Here is a 15,363-nt window from a genome sequence, read left to right on the forward strand (position 1 = left end):
TTTGTTCTTCTATAAAGGTATCTAGCAGAGAAACTGTGCTAGAAAAATTCCCTCCAACCATCCCTCTGGCATATATGATGATATCTAGTAGGCCAGGTTCCTACTTTGGATGTATGATAATAACCAGAATGTCTGGGCTATCAGTTGAGATCTCCTCGACCCTGTAACCTTGATGTTGTCTAACCCATAAGGTAAGCCCACCTGAAGGCCTACCCCTTTTTGCCAGCAATAGCTGGTTTATAAAATTCAAGTACCCGGGCGAAAAATGGGACCTATTGACCAGGTTTCCTGAAAAGCCCAAATGTCATTGTCCTCAATAAATGCTGACCATTCGACTGACACTATCTTAGATTTCAGTCCAGCTATATTCCAGGAGGCTAGTGTTAGCAACTGCTTGCTAGAATTGGAATAAACAATGATACTATCAACCTCTATGATAGTACCCTGGGCATTTAGATGGTCAATAGCTCCCCCCCCCTCCCCCCCCCATGATTGACATTACTGCAATGTAGTTGGACCATTCTTTAGGCATCAATCAAAGTTTTAAATGCAATAAGCAAGCTTCCCTCTGGCAAAGCACTGAGACTGGATAAGCTACTGGGGGACCTTTTCCGGGAAGAACCATAAATATGGTGACCCTATTTATGGGTTTGATTTAATGCTATTATGAAAGGTATGGCAATCCCTGAAACTTGGGCTGGGGCAGAAATTGTCCTAGTTTTTAAAAAGGGCTCACCACTTTTGCCTGAAAACTATAGACCGATGAGTTTGATCGATGTCCCACAGAAATTGTTTGCAAGGGTACTTATTGATTGTCTTCAGGGGTGGATGGAAGAACACGAATATTGAGCCCATATCAAGCCGGATTCAGAAAAAACATTTCCACCGTCGACCAAATATATAGACTCCAACTCTTATTTTGGAAAATGGTGACACTAGAGGGTGGCAGTCTCTATTTCATTTTTGTAGATCTGAAGACGGCTTTTGATCTGGTGCCCAGAGTTAAACTATGGGGTGTACTTAGAGACCTAGGGATTCCCCCCACCTTCTGAGTATGCTTATTACATTGCAGAAAGGCAACTTTGCCCAAGTAAGGGGTGGGAAAGGCGGTGAACTAACTTCCCGATTCCCAGTTAACAGAGGAGTATGGCAGGGGTGTGTGCTTGCACCCACTCTGTCTTCCCTTTTTGTTACGTATTGGTCGCCCAATTTACTGAGGTAAAGGATAATGATGCCCGAAGTTAGCACATAGAAAGGTTCCAGCAATGATGTTTGCAGACGACACCCTTTTAATGTCAAAGTCGCTCATGGGCATCCAGAGGGTTCTTGATAGCTTTGTTATCTTCTGTAATAACAGGGGGCTGGAGATTAACACTTAGAAGACCAAATTTATGGTATTCAACCCAGCCAACATATCCCGCTCCAACCCTTGTCTAGATGGCATTATGCTCGAGAGGGTGTCGGTATTTGAATATTTAGGTGTCACCCTCACAGAAAACTTGGAGTGGGGCCAAAGCAAGTCTCAAGTTAGCCCAGACTACAGGGGGAATTGTAAAACTGTATAGAAATTCCTCCCACAAACCTGCTGGGCCTATAGCAGAGATTTATAAGGTGCAAGCCAGGGGTGTTAAAATGTACGGGGCTGAATTATGGGGTCATTGTTGTTCTAGTAGTGTGAGCAAAATAGAGAACAGTTTTATGAGGCAGATTTTGGGTCTCACCCCCCGCCCCCCAGATCCCCCGTTTTCCCCCCTACAGCTGGATCTAGGAATCAGACCAATTTGGGAGGAGATTGGACTCAGACCCCTAACTTTTTGGCACAGATTGTGGGTGACCCTGGAATTGGCCATTTATCGGTCCGAATTAAAAGAGCTATTGAGTTTCCCGGTTGTAGGAAAAATCCCATAGTTTGCACATGTAAAGGATGAATGTAGTAGGCTGGGAAAATTAAGTCTCTGGAGCAATCCAGAGGAAACGTGCACTGCAATCTCACGCTCAGAAATGGTAAAAACCTATAGAATGCATAAACTTGCAGCCCTCCAAGGGAGTTCGGCCTTAGGACACTTGACAGCCGAATTCTTGACAATTAAAGATGAGTATACAATAGAGCCCTTTCTGGATGTCATCCAACCAACCCTGGCAAGGAAACTATACGTCCAGTTTAGATTTGGTACCTTGTCGCTCCATGCCTTCTCCAGCAAATGGTCAAAAACCGCTTTGCGAGGGTGCCCTGCCTGCAATTGTGAGGAAGAGTCAGAGCTCCACGTTCCCTTCTTTTGCCCCAGCTACTAGTCAGCTAGGCAGCGCTGGCTCATCCAACTGTGCAGGAATTTAGGCTTGCACATCGCGAGGAGGCATTTTGAGTCCTGAAGTTTGATACTCGTATGCCGAGTGTCTTTGCTGTATCTCGATTTCTAACTTCAATGTGGCGTACGCGTTGGTTGTTTTTAAATCTGTTATCACAGTCTTAAATGTATCTATTGTCTCCATCTGTCAACTGTTTTATCAAAAAAAATTCTTTTTAACGTCTCAAATGCCAAGTCTGCTGATGAAATCCTTTTTTATTCTGATTAATTGCATTTGTAACTTTTTATGCCCGAGGTGGCTCTTACTAAGGGGAAACATTCATGGTAGTTGGCTGGGAACGGGCTCTAGACATAAATTGCCCAGATTCACCACTCTATGACGTCTGCAATGCACTTTCACGCTGTTAACTAAAAATATTTGTGCAGCTACCATTAGGGATTGTTTTTATTCTACATGGTTTTATGTGTGTGAATTTTCTCTGTATGCACTTTTATGGTCCAAGCTGACCGAAATAAAGATTTTGGGAATGGAATGGAACATGCCATTGGAATGCAGGCGAACCAGTAGGTTAAGTGGGCTGACCCATCGCCTGATGGGGTCGCCATTGTGGGCAGGCCAGTGGATGAAAAGGACTGACCCAAAGCCCCTCTATGCGTGTGTGTTTGTATTTTTGATTTCAATTTATTTCTGAGTATGCGAGGCTGGCAAGACAGCTAAAATTGCGTTTTGGTAAGACTTAAAATAACTGAAGGCTCTTTCAAGCCAGAACAAAAAACCAAGCGGCCTTCTATCCATTCTTAAAACAGTTATTGGCAAAGCCAACAGGACAGGTTGATATTTTGAGCCCTGGCTAAAACATGTATTGCCTGCTACAAAAAAAAAAACAGAAAAGCAAATAAATGCATTGCTTTCTGCATTCAGGACACTTATGAGATAAAGAATTTGGTGTGTCCTGTTTCTGTGTACTTTTGAGATGTGGAATAGTTCCTAACACACTGCAATGCAAGCACTCCGTGGGAGGCAGAATGATACACCGAACAGCCAATAGCAGACCTAGCAAGTGTTGCTTCTAAGTAGATGTAAAAAAAAAAAACGCTCGGTCTATACCTACAATAAATTTAACGCCGCTTTTAGCTAGATGGAAATAAACTAGCATCCACCACATTTGCACACATGTTGTTTCACGTGGCCTTTTAATCGTCGCAGCTTTGAGCTTTAATGCCTTGTTTGGCAGAACATGATGCCTGGAAGGGAGTCGTCTGTTCCATGATGCTTTCCTTGTGCCCGTGCCAGCTGCAGAGAGTAAAATAACAGGGTCTGGAGTGATAACCGAGATGGCCTACGGCTCTGCTTGGCGCTGGAAGGGGCCGCGTTCGGGAGATGTCCGAGTCGCAGCGCTCCTCTGCCGCCTCACCCCTCCTCTGCTCTCACACACCAGACAGGCACACCTTTATCTGCTCTCAGTCACACACCGAGTGCAAACAGGTGACACGTCGGCTAATCGCCTGTGTGCGAAGCAGGTGGAGCCGGGGAGTGCTCCTGCTGCAGACACCTACACGAGCTTAGAGCTCGCCCGGATCCCTGTCCCCGGTGCCGAAACCAAGGTGAGTCGCGTAGTTGTTTTTTGTTTTGTTTTTTAAACCTGCACCCAAGACTAGAAAAGTTACGCTTTCACTAAATTTCATAGCAGCCGTCCGCAGCCCACCAAAGGCAGTGTGTGCAAAAGCAGCAGTGACGGATGGATGTTGTGCGCGCGCCTGAATGGTTCCCATCACGTGTGGCGCAGCTGGGCTGAGGGCTCCCGACTCACAGCAACAGGTGTTCGGGAAGGGCTGCGAGTCCCGGCGCGAGGTCTGGTACTTGTGAGGAGCCGTCTGCCTCCGCTCAACCCCGTGTTCGCGCACTGAGGGGCACAAACCGGCGTGACGTGCAGCCCCTTCCGCCACCTTCTCAGAGCTTCACCTAACAACCCACAATGAATGTGGCTGTCGCGTTTTAACAGGAGCATTAAGGCATGCGCGATTGGGACCTTGAGCCCTTATTGAGACCTGTCGAAAGATCAGCTGCAGGTTCCGACCAGCTGTTAAATGGTCCCATGTCACGGGTTGGCTTCCAGTCAGTCTTGGCATTTTAGCCCTCAAGCATGTTGGGGCTTGTAGTTTAATGCTTTCAGGTAGTGGGCTACACGTCCACAGTAAGCTTACTGATGCCGTAAGAAAACAAATTCCACAGAAATCCGTCTCCGTGACATGACTCACTTTACAGACATCTTGCGTTCCTTGAACGTCCATTCTACCCAACCTGATTTGCAGCGGAAACAGGAACATGTAACATTTCACATACAGTCTCTCTGGGTGATGTGCACGTTTCACTCTCACTGGAAACACTGCTAACACCACACGCCCCTTCACACGCACCACCCGTAGGAGTTCAAGGGCCCGGCGCGCCCCAGTTATAACCAAGATAAGTTTAATATTTTCATAGGGTCGAGGCTCCCCCGACCCCACCCTCGGAGGCAGGCTTCCAGCCACAGTATGCCAAGGATGAGCTGCTGAGCTGTTCGCCCCCCCCCCCCCCCGAAGTCTTAGGAAGTGCTGGGGGTGAGTTAAGTTACTCAGAGGAGCAGACCAAGTGCCAGGTATTTGGGGAGGGAAGGTGGAAAACGGGTTAAACCAGTAGAAAAAACTGGACAGGTTGCTTGGATAAAGGTGAGGGGTGGGGCTGGCTGCCGCTCTGCTAGAAGCGGTTCAAGCGGAAAATGCCGGGTGTTCTGTACGTGCGCTCTGCATGATCGCAGCACAGGGCTGCTAGGCACCGGTGGGCAGGGTGAGGTGTACAGGACCACTGGGGATCGGAGTACGGGGCCCCAGGCGTACAGCTACACTAGGCATCGGTGGGCCTGGAAGGCGCAGCTTTACAGGTAGGATTTGTAAGTTAAACCCTGGCTTTGCCAATCTTTGTGATATTGGGGAAATAATACACAGACCAACGCTGGACTGTGTGAATGCTGACCCCAGATTATTAATGTATGAACTATATGAAGGTCGTTGTTTGAGCCAACTTAGAGCAGACTGTACACCTAACATTTTTTTAAAACATATTAGCAATTGCCGTTTTTAGGTCGAGCATTCGAGACCTCTTGTATATACTTTAGTTTATTTTATTCAATAATCTTTATTCGGATATAAAGTGTCCATAAAAGCACAAACAATTCTCACAAAGTTAATCACTTAAACATTTACATAAAAAAAATCATCTGGATTTAAAACACATCAAATCTTTAGCTATATATAAAAAAAACAACTTGATAAGTCATCACAAAGTTGTCACGGGTGTGTCAAGTTATATATATATATAGCAGCATCATATAATAAAGTGCAAGGTGCAGATGGTTTTTGGGGGGAATAGCAGCGGGGGGAAATAAGCTATTGAATTGAATTCCAAGCATTAAAACTCCACACATTTGAATATCGTTCAGGAACCAAAGAGCATATTTCTTTATCAGCTTAAAACCTAGAAATGCATATAGTACAATCGGGTCCACTCATCGGGGGTTCATAGAAGCATGTGAACGAATAGCCATTTAAAAAAAAGTACAAATACGAAGTGTTAAGTTTTCCCCATTAAACTGAAGGATAGTCCCGTAGGCAACCTTGAAGTCCGTTATTCCACTGGCCCTAAAAAACGTAATCAAAAGTTGCTCACTGTACCTTTGATAAAAATGACAAAAGAACAGAAAATGCAACATGGATTGCTCACCTAAATTGCCGCAAGGGCAAGGCAATTCCTCAATGTTAGGCTGAAAATTAATACTTTGGCATATACTTATATGTGTATGTACTTTGTGGGCTCTGAAATCAGCCCTGGGACTTGTCTGCTTCTGCTTAGGGACTTTTTTCTATTCAACTGCCTCTATTTAACTGTCTTGATAGAAAACGACCAGCAGAGGTCAGTAAAATACCAGAATCACTTTAGCATTCTCTAGATTCCAGTCCATGGAAATTGTCTTCCATGAGCACCCGTAGACAATAATATATTTTTTAAATCTTGTATTTTCAGTGATATGACCAATGAAGGCCCTTATTTTATATTAAAAATAGAGCTTTGGACTACACCATTTCCCGCTCCAAGGCAATATTTCTCTCCATGTGTTCCCATACATGTCGTTTAAAGCAGTTTGGTGCTTACTTTCCCTCCATGTTAAAGAATGGTATATGTTTCAGCAACCAGGCTAATGTGCTGCATAGCTAAATACATATAAGGTCCCAAAGGCGAGACCGATTGCATTGCAAATGTTTGTTTTAAAGGCTCTGTCCAACCCCCCAGGCGCTACCATTTTGGAACTGGAGACAGCCAGGTGAAGAGCACTTGGCTTTATAGCTGCAACGCAGGCACTCTTGCATTGTGTTTCTTGTGATTTGTTGGATCGCAAAGTAAGATTTGCCTCTTTTCCACTTGAAGTGTGTAATAGAATAAAAAACACACGAACCGAGACCGATGGCAGCTGCCAGGTGCTAACTTTCAGCTGTTACATTTGGGCAAAAAAGTGTAAAAAGCTTGTGGGGAGCTTCCTGTTTAGGAGGAAACATAAAAGAAACAAGCATTGGCAAAGCCATTAGGACTTACTTTTGTGATACCATGCATTAGTAAAAAGTAAATGAAACAAGCATTGGCAAAGCCATTAGGTCTCAACCTTTTCCTTTTGGTGGTGCTGTACATCAACCAATTTTTTTTTATTTATCATGATGCGATTTGTGCATAAACGTCAAGATGCTACTAGTGGTAGTCATTCAGTAGGCATGCACATTTATGATATGTAAATGAACAAACAATCAATCTGGGATTTTTGAAACACGTTGCTCACCCATCAGGGTTTCAAGGCGCTGGGGGGGGTATGAGCAGCTCCGTAGGTCATCCGAAGAGCCAGGCCTGGAGTCTCTTCCTGAATGCTTGCAGTGTGGGGGCTTCGTCTGATGCAGAGGGGGAGTTTGTTCCAGGTCCTGGCCGTGATGTAAGAGAAGGATCTGGCCCAATGGATGTGGAGGACCGTGGCTAAGGCTAGGTCAGCAGAGCGGAGGTTTCTCTCCGGGGTGTGGAAGGAGGTTTGTTTGAGGTATTGGGGTCTGGTGTTATGGAGGGTTTTGTAGGGGTGTGTGAGCAGTTTGAAGGTTATTATTTTTTCGACGGGGAGCCAGTGGAGGTCGCGGAGGTATTGGGTGATATAGTCCTGTCGAGGGATGTTGAGGATGAGTCTGGCTGCGGCGTTCTGGACGTCTGGAGTTTGTGGAGGAGTTTTTTGTTGATTCCGGCCTAAAGAGCGTTTCCAAAGTCCAGTCTGCTGATGATTAGTGCGTGGGTGACGGTCTTCCTGGAGTCAGGGGGGATCCATTTAAAGTTTTTGCAGAGTATGCGGAGGGTGTTGAAGCATGTGGAGGACACTGCGTTGATCTGGTGGTTCATGGTGAGTAAAGAGTCAAGTATGATGCCGAGGTTGCGAGCATGGTCCGTATGGGTGGGTCGGTTTATGAGGGCGGGGGCCACCAGGTGTTGTGCAAGAAGTAGCGAGGCAAGGATAAGTGATACGTTTTTTGAACTGCTACGCTATTCTATTTCTTATAAATGCCCACACATTTTTTTTCTCTGCGGGTGCCACAGTTCTAAAATAATTTTTGTTTGTAAAATATAGAGGGGTGATATCAGGTAACACGTTATTTCAAATGTATTACATTTTGCACACTTTTTTTTTTCATGTAGTTTGATCTGTCCTCTGCAACGAATATGTAGGTATACCAACACTATCTGTGAATATTTATAAAACTGAAATCCTACAGGAGAAATCTCAGGTTACCATTGTAGTTGCAGGACTCTCTGCTTCTGACCTGAATACTCTCCAACAAAACTTTTCATAGACCATTTGCTGTGGTCCCACTTAAACGAGGCCAGAGTCGCAGAGATGTGTGTGTGCTTTTCTCACGTTAAGAATAGAAAGTAAGTTTTAATGATTAACATTCAGGAGGAAAAATCAAAAACCTGTGACAAACCGGTTAACCCGTATCGGGTACATGGTAAAAGAAGTGTGCAAAAAGTCGCTGTATTTATCTTATTCCTGTAATTCCTGAAATCATCACAGCACACACAATGTAAATCCTGGATACTAATGCATTGCATCCAAAAATAGAGTATCAATTTCTCTTTCGAGTTTAAAAATAGAGAAAAACTTTCAGTAATTAGTTTTAACTCAGTTATATTATGCATACATTTTACCTTCAGACTGCAAATTCCTGGGTCTCCATCTGTCAATAATAAACGAATTTTCTTCACTAGATGGCTCCAGGCCAGCAGCCTAAAACATACTCTGCACTTACCCTGCTAATTACAATAGGTGTGCGGGTAGAACCTTTCACACATCAGAAACTTTCTTTGGAATCTCCTCCCGCTCCGCCTTCTACATTGGAACAAGACGTTCTTTGATACGACCGAGCACTGAAATCCGATCTGTTTCTCATAAGAAAACATGCCTCAAGTGAAAGATCAAGGGTATGATTTAGAGTTTGAGGAATAGAGTACTCCATCGCAAACCTGAAAAGGGCCCTGTCCGCAAAACCCTCGGCTCACCCACCTCATTTGGCTCCATTGATGAAAAAGTTCCTCCAACAGAGTTGGGGCTGTCGGAGGAAAGATATTAAACTCCCCACCCTATTTAGGGTGGACGGAGTAATGTCCTTTTTTTCCTGCCTGTCACCACCCAGTGAAAAATAATGACTCCACCCCCAAACATTTGGGGTGTGCGGGGTCATTATTTTTTTGTTTTTCTGAAACAAACTGCTGCTTTTGGAGTTTGTGTATGAAAAACAAAGAAGTGTTAGAAGTTCGGTGGACAGCCGTCAAAACTGAAGACGGCTGGCCACCAAACTTTTTGTACATCAAAAGAAACTGCTGTGATGGCGGTTCCTTATAGTGTACACAGGTGACCGCTGGGCTGGTCGTTATCTCAAAATTTGACAGACAATAGTCTGCCAGGATGGTGGCGGTAATGTCATCTGCCACCCTGATTGGCAGTGTGCGGTCTATCAAATCCTAAATCAAGCCGTAGGCATCCTTTGACTCTCTGAATCACTAGCACTTCTTCTGTCTCTAGTAAGTTGTTGGCAAGTGGTGTTAGCACTATACTAAACACCCCACTAAAATCAAAATAAGCGTTCATAACTGTCCAAAGAATTAGCTCTAGGGCTACAAGTTGATCTTAATGTTTCTAGTTTCTCCATTTCAGGGTTGTTTATTTTTTTTTATTTTGTTACTTGACATACATTATCCATCTCACCATTCCAAGTCTTTCTGGCCATGTCATCTTTTGGCACATTTACTTTTCTTTCATTGTTTTAAAACTGTCAAGAAGATGCCATAGTTTTAAAAACAACAATTTCATTCATCACTTTAGAAGCTTTATTTTTGTTTTTCATAGTGTTTAAGTGCGAACACAGCCTGTACATAGATACGTTGATGCTGATTAGTACTTATGGTAACATAGCCCAGAAGAGGTTAGACAGGAGGTGTGAAATGCAGTGCAGTACAATAGAGTATTGTGACAGTAATTGGTGATAGAGATGAATAACTCAAAATGCATAAATTAATGGGTGCAAGCAGTAAAACATGAACAATGGTACCAGAGTAAACAAATGAGTACCAGTGTTATTGGATCATGGGAAGGATGGGACAAATGTGGTTGATCATAAGGGGTGGGGAGGGGCAGAATGCTAGGGGGAGTAGTGGGTCTTACAGATCTTCTGGAACGGGAAGGGGTTGTAGCAGGAATAGTTTGTAATTGTTGAAAGAGGGAAATCTTAGGATCATTCTAGAATTGGTAGTGTACATTTGTTACACAGAGAGGCAAGCCATTCATAAGGTTACAAGATGATTCTATGTCATCGGGATACTGCTTTTCAGAACCTAGGCTGCCATTTTAAGAACGGGTGCATTTTAGATGTTCTTCAAAATTCAGTTCAATTGAACTTCCTTTCTATAAGACATTGGAGTATTAGTTGAGGGGGTTGAGAACCCACTTCAAATAATATTCACAATCCTTGTCATAGTGAACCACTATCGTCACAAAATAAATCTGTGTTTACCCCTCTTGTAGCTGGGCACAAAACAGTTAAACAGTAAGAAAGTAAAAACACAACACAAGAAAATTCCCAAACCAATTTACACAAATATAGTACATTTTAATAAATAAAATTGCACCAAAAATCCAATAAGTAGAACTAGAAATATGAATTTTTAAAGTTTGAAGTAAAATTGTGCAAGAAAGCACAAATTGTCAACTTTAGTTATCTGCATGCGTGAGACTGGGTCAAAGTTAGAAGTTAAGGCCGACTGCGATGGTGTGCATGTCGGACACAGGGAGCAGGTTCGTCCCGCTTGTTGGTTAACCTCCTGTCTTTTAAATTATTGTGGAGGAAAAATGGCTGTTTATGAAGCGTCAGCATGACAAGCTGGAACCAAAGTAGGGCTTGATGACAGCGGGTTGCTGAAGAGCTGGGTTTCGCTGTGGTTACTGATGAAAACGGGACAGTTCCAAGTGGGCGGAGTCTGAAGTCGGTGCACAGGAAGTCCTCGATGTTGATTGGATGGTACCTGTCGTTGGTCTATATGAAGCCATCTACGTTCGGAAATAAAATCTTTTTTCTGGAAGTCCTATCTCCTTCAGTAGGGCAAACCATGAAGCTGAGGTTGGCCCTATTTTCGATGTCTGCGGCTTCAATGGTCATCCAAGTGTCTGTTGGTTCTTCAGGCAAAACGTTGTCAAAAATTTTCTAAGTCCCACTTCTTGCAGTTTGGGGGCAGAATGAGTACACTGTAACATCAGGAAAGGGTCCAGGACATGAGGGTGCTTCACTTAGGGGGTAGGACTCACGCCAACAGAGGCTAGTTGGAACTGGTCAGCTGGGCAATTACATGGAACAAGGCCCCTAGAAGCTGCTTGCGTCCCTGTAGCTCAAACAGAAGCCTGGCCAACTGACCCTTGGAGTCATTACTTGGTGTCCTGGGTTCAAGGCAAGCAGATCAGGCTTCTTTCAGGTTCTTCAGACAGCAGGGCACTCCTAATTTTTCACAGGTCCCGGAATGTTCTAAGGAGAGTTCTGTGAGGGTCCACCTTTATGCCCCGTGCCAGCCTTTGGATGGAGGGCAACTCTTTGTCCAACCCTAAACCACTCCAGGTCTGTTCCTCTACCCCTACTGGGTTTGGTGCCTGCCTGACTAGAAAGACAAATGGGAGGAAGGCCTAGTGTGAGCTTCATCTACCAGTGACAAAGTAGGCATCCTTTGAAGCTCCGGAAGGAGCTGGGTACAGCCCCAGGCCTTCTTGTCAAGGGTGGTGTACCCCTTGCCACTCCCAGGTGCCTTTCTCAACTGTCTTGGAGCAATAGATATCTCTCGCCAGGGGAGCCATCAGGGGTCAGGTGACAGCTGGAGACTGGCAGGAAAGTATTTTGGTTTTAGATAAGAAAATTACAACATTCTAAAAGTGACATTTACAAAATAGCAATATAATATCTGACCTGAACATTAAGTTGGATTTTAAATTATTATTAAAATGAGTCCTTGAACGATTTTTCTAGCTACTCTCAAATGGAATTTAGCATTAAAGGTAATAGTGACAACCAGTGCTAACCTATGGGAGAGCCAGCCTTGCCAGGGAGAAATATGCTTAGGATTTTCACTGCTGAGGCATGTAAAATATTTAATATACATTTAGGGCCTACTCTAGGGGTGGCTTATAAGTATTAAAAAAGGAAGGTTTAGGCTTGGTAAAAGGTTTGTCAGGTCGAAATAGCAGTTTAAAACTGTGCACCCACGCTGCAGTGGCAGGCCTGGAAACATGTTTTACCGTGCTATATTAGTGGGTGGCAAAATGAGTGCTGAAGCCCACCAGTAGAATTTACTTTAAAGGCAGTGGGTACTTGGTGTACAGTATTGTAGGGGCTTATATGTAACTAAATGTGCAAATTAGGTATATATGTTTAACAAGGAGAGTACAAGCACTTTACCACTACATAGCGGGAGTAAAGTGCACAGAGCTCAAAAGTCAATAAAAATAGTGTTCCGTAAAAAGACAAAAAAAATTCCGGGTGACCCTGCAGGAAGTGCACATTTCCAAAACTTTCCTTGTGGGTTCTTTGGATTAGCAATTTGTCTGTATCAAGACTGCAACTATATCTTTGGCCTCCAGTGATTCTTCTTCTTCGTATTTTTTTTATATCATGTACAAGACCCAAGAGCAACAGAGTGCTTTTCATAGAGTACTGTGCAAAGTATGGGAACAAAGTTGCTAACAGTTGAAGCAAAGTATAGGATAACATTCAGGAGACCTTTGCACTAACAGTTGAAAACATTATGTACACAGCACATTTGGGAACGATCATTATCATGTACGTGACTGCAGACTTTTTTTTACAGAAAATAAATATTTGGAGTCTATTCATAAGTGTATAAATGTATGCAGGAACCAAAGGACGGTGTAACTAATATCCCTGCGTTGAAGATATCATGTAAACCATTTCTTCTCATGTGGGTCATCATTATCCCCAAATATTCCTCGGAAACTTCAACCTGCATTGGAATGACTTGAAATATCCGGTAGCGACCACTCTCAAAAACGTTCCTGGCGCACCTCAACCTAGTTCAAATATTTGATAGTCCTACACACATTCTAGGCTCAATACTGGACTTTATTATAGCTAAACCCAATGCTATTCAGACCTTATTTAAGATCTTTAGAGACCTTTCTCGATCAGTCTGTGCTGCTAACGACATTCCAGCCTCTCAAGCTCTTTGCGACTCCCTGGCGCAGGCCTCTGAAGATAGGATCGCTCTGATTTTGAGCAAGCTTGCTTTGCCGACCATGCCTGCCATTCATCCTGTACCTCTTTCTGTGTCGGTGACTGATTCAGAGACCATAGAGGTAGTTGGCAGACAGGTACGGCTGGACAGTTTTCCACCCCCGTCCTTTGAGGATTTCTGTTCTTTGGCAAACAGTGTATCCTCTGGCTCCCCTAGGGACCCATTGCCACATAAATATTGGAAATTGTTCCAGGCGGAGCTTTTTCCTCCATTGTATGCTATCTGCTGCCAGTCCCTTACCTCGGCTCGAGTCCCGGATAGTTGGAAACTTGCGGTGGTTTCCCCATTGCTGAAGAAAGAAACACTGGATTCCACCTGTCCAGCGAATTATAGACCCATATCGCTCCTCCCTTTTCCTATTAAGATTCTGGAGAAACTGGTCACTAAACATCTGTCCGGTTTTATGGAGACTAACATCTGCCTGGACGTGACCCAGTTTGGCTTCAGACCAGCTCACGCTACTGAGTCTGCCTTGGTGACCGTCCTGGACGATCTTCGTTCGCGAGTCGACATTGGACGGGCAGCCTTTTTAGTGCTGCTCGACATGTCGGCCGCGTTCGATACGGTCAACCATGCCATCCTGGTCAATAGACTAGAGGAAATCAGAGTGACGGGCTTGGCCCGTGAGTGGCTGGTTTCTTATCTGGGGGGCAGGCGTCAGGTGGTAGCCTTGCCACCGTTTCAGTCTGACATCAAGGTGGTTGGGCAGGGTGTTCCTCAAGGGTCTGCCATCAGCCCCATTTTGTTTAATCTCTATCTTCGGCCTCTGGTGAGATTGATTAAATCATTTGGCATTGCGGTCATTAATTACGCTGATGACACGCAACTTATTTTTTCCATCGAGGGTAAGGATGCGGTGTCTCTGGAGACTTTCCATCGTTGCATGGCAGCAACCGCAGATTGGCTGAGGCAAAACTCCCTGCAATTTAATAGCTCCAAGACAGAGGTACTGCACTGCTCAATGGATCGTGTCTCCCGTCCGCTGCCATCTGATTTCTGGCCTACTTCCTCCCAGGATGCTCCTTTGGCAGCAGGTTCCGTCCGGAACCTGGGTGTAATGTTTGGGCCCAATCTTCAGCTAGACGTATTTGTAAACAAGACTGTGGCCACTTGCATGGCGCTGCTCCGCATGCTATGGAAAATCCTCCCGTTGCTACCGGTCAATGCTCGGCCAGAGGTGGTGCGTGGCATTATATTGAGCAGGTTGGACTATTGCAACGCATTGCTGTTAGGAGCACCCGCCAATTTGGTGGGTAAACTGCAACGAGTGCAGAATATGGCGGCTAAGTTGGCCCTTTCTCGGCGGCGCTCTGATTCTTCCACCACGGCGCTGGCAGACCTTCATTGGTTGCCTATCTCGCAACGGATCGTTTTTAAAGCATTATGTTTGGTGTTTAAGGCGCTTCATAGGCAAGGCCCTGTCCCGCTGCAGGAAATGTTCACGTGGTATGTACCTGCACGTCCTCTCCGTTCATTGTCAGCTTTTCTACTGGTGGTTCCGAAGGTTCTGAGGGCCCGGATGGGCGGACGGTCCTTTAGATTTGTGGCAGCCAAATGTTGGAACTCCCTACCCCTGTCGCAGAGAAGTATGGGGGATCTTTCCTCCTTTAGGAAAGGATTAAAAACTCATCTTTTTCCTAGGTTAGGTTAATTTTTGTTTGGACATTGTAACATCGCGTGCTGTTGGTAATAAGTCGAAGCGCCAAGATACCCTTTGGGTGACAGTTTTTGCGCTTTATAAATACGCGATACATACATACATACATATTCAATTGGTCTTGATAGCCCCGTGTGACTGGTCTGATCATCATCATATCTCCTTCCACATCATCGAACCCTGGTCCAAGAAAAGATAACAAGACAAGAATCCCAGGCTTTGGAAACAATCCCTCCGAAACTCAAACATGAATGACCTAATCTCCCTCAGCAAGAATACTTTGTTGCCTCCTATTGACATGTCCGAGGTACAGGACCTCACGGAACATTACAACAGCTCTTTACTGAGTATTTTAGACTCTGTTGTCCCCTTACAACTTAAAAGAAAGTCCTCTAAAGACTCCAAACCTTGGTTCAACAAGAGCTTAAATTCAGAGAGACGCAATCTTAGACTGGCTGAACGATCTTGGAGAGGAGCCCTGTCCCCGGAACACCTCC

At 44.6% G+C, this 15,363-nt stretch overlaps 1 protein-coding gene across 13 annotated transcripts in view; it reads left to right on the top strand.

Annotated features, from left to right (window-relative positions):
- RAB27A (RAB27A, member RAS oncogene family) overlaps positions 1-15,363 on the top strand; it is a 462,534-nt gene that overhangs the window by 281,584 nt on the left and 165,587 nt on the right. The window contains exon 1 of one of the 13 annotated variants that reach the window (XM_085644156.1): positions 3,711-3,911. The exons of 9 other annotated variants lie outside the window; for them this stretch is intronic. The gene's annotated coding sequence lies outside the window, so the exon portion shown is untranslated. Of the gene's footprint in view, positions 1-3,710; positions 3,912-5,049; positions 5,228-15,363 lie in introns of those variants that run through there. 3 more of the 13 variants (XM_085644152.1, XM_085644144.1, XM_085644149.1) reach the window with 3 other exon arrangements.

This window comes from Triturus cristatus, chromosome 3_1 (assembly GCF_964204655.1).
Source record: "Triturus cristatus chromosome 3_1, aTriCri1.1, whole genome shotgun sequence".
Lineage (NCBI taxonomy): Eukaryota > Metazoa > Chordata > Amphibia > Caudata > Salamandridae > Triturus > Triturus cristatus.